This window comes from Dendrobium catenatum, unplaced genomic scaffold (assembly GCF_001605985.2).
Source record: "Dendrobium catenatum unplaced genomic scaffold, ASM160598v2 fragScaff_scaffold_308, whole genome shotgun sequence".
NCBI classification, from domain to species: Eukaryota; Viridiplantae; Streptophyta; class Magnoliopsida; order Asparagales; family Orchidaceae; genus Dendrobium; species Dendrobium catenatum.
Genome location: NW_021318770.1, coordinates 96,909 through 99,122, shown reverse-complemented (window position 1 = coordinate 99,122; position 2,214 = coordinate 96,909).

The window sequence follows — 2,214 nt, the reverse complement described above, 5'->3', positions numbered from 1 at the left end:
GTATAGTTTAACACTTAGAATAGGTTGGGACACTTTGGATAGTTCCAGAATCTCAAAGTGTCCCCTACTCTTCTTCCTTCGATTCCAGAATAAGTGTTTAATCTCGATCCTATCCCTTCTTAAATTCTAAAATTCACCTCTCTTTGACATTACTCCTGGAAGATTTTAATAAAATTTTGACATTATTTTAATTGAGAGTTTTTATAGGATACTTTAAATTCCTACGGTGTAATTAACTATAAGGGCTTGTGCTTGTAGGAGATTTAGAACCACACACACCTGATTTTCAAAACTTAAAATTAATCTTCTTTGGGAATATTAAGTCGATAACGATCATTATCATCACGTTTCATCAATCAATAACAAGTGATATTTTCTCTCTTTAGAGAGATAAATCATTTATTATTGTGATATGAAATATTAACTTAATGATCTTCTATCCATATTATAGTGGTTAAATATTGATAGAATATCATTTGACCCTTCAGGATCATATGCAATTCTTATCGCAATTCAACTACTACAACTAGGATGATAACCTTCAGCTTCATTATATAAACATGTTAACAAATGATATTTTTTCCTTAAGGGGATATATATTATTTATAACAAGATGTTCGATTTTGAGACTGTAAATTCAAAACTCAATTTTCCCAAATAAGATTAGACTCTTCAAAACCTCTTTTTCAAAAATACCACCAATAAAAAAATGGCACGCCCAGTGGAACTAAATCTCTCTCTCTCTCCATCTATAATAATGAAAAAAAAAACATCGAAAGTCTTAACTACCTCTTCTTTTGTTGGTCCCTCTACTCATTTCTTCCTTGGGTTATTGTGGACAACATAAAAAAAATGACATATCAAAATAAAAGAGAGGTGAAACCTCTATCAAAATTTAGATATAGGCCTTCTACCCCCAGGTTAATTTGTAGGGCAATAGTGTCATATTAGACTATTTAGATCTCCTTTCAAATTTTATGAACCCATGATGTTGAGTTTGACTCAATACATGGATTCTCAAAATTTTTAAGGAGCACTATTGATCTTATTCTCAAGATCTTCAATTTATTAATGTTTTAGCCTTAACCTCCAATTTCTTTTTTACTTATGGGAGTGGAGAGAGTTGGGCAACTAATCCTTTTTGAATTTTCTCCCTATTCTGTAAGCCTTAAAATCAAATGAAAGTCTGACTTATTGTGTTTCAGAATTTGGGAGAAGTCCACTAATGATTCTAAAATCAAAATCTTCCTAAAATTGTTTCCAATTCTTATTTGAGATCAATGCCATCATATGCTATCCCACAATATCCCCTTGTGGGCTAGTATATGTTGTAAAAATTTCACTTTTCCTTGAACTCATAACCAATCTCTGTATCATATTGCTATATGTCAGGTTGTAAGTCTCACAAATTACCATATATCATAGAATCAAGATTTCATTATGATTTTTAATTATCTAAAAAAAAATCACTTTCAAAAGTATTTAATTCCAATCTTGTTCTTCAATTATAGAAACTCAAATCTAACAATAGTGGCTGGCAAGTTAATTTTCTCCTGTAACTGAGAGCTGAGTTCCGAGGTGATTGAATTAGGCAACAATATACTATTTGGTATGGGTTTCAGTTCCCTCAAGCTATCGATTGATGGCCATAAAATAATTAACTTGTATACTAGTAAGGAAGTACCCCTTATAGTGGAGTTAATTGTAGGGATAAGACCTACTCTACCTGTGTCTGGTGATGAAGAAAAATAGCATGAGTTGACTTTTGAACCTCCCACTATGGTTAAGTCCTTTTTTAGGAAGGATTAAATTCTAGATTCACCTTTAGAATGAAGAATCAAAGAAAGAACTACTTGAGGAGAGTGAGGAAGAAAATTACCAAGCCAAGGAAAGTTATCCCAGTTAAGGCTCTAGGTAAGGTAGAGCCTGAGGCTGCCGAGGAGCTACCTATTCCTGCTTCATCTCTCCTTCTTAAAAAGAGTCATTTTTACCCACTTGCCACTGCTCAAGGGGAGGAGAGGAAAGTTTGGATTGCACGCTCCCCGCTATGGCCAGTCGACTACTCATCCAAAAGCACTCCTAAGGAGAAGCTCCTCCAAAAGATAAGAGCATTAATGAACATAGTCCACTCTTATGCTGCCCAGTCTGGATTAACAAAGGAAGAATACATGAAACACTGGAAGGGAATTATTGTCAACCAATAACAGAAAGAAA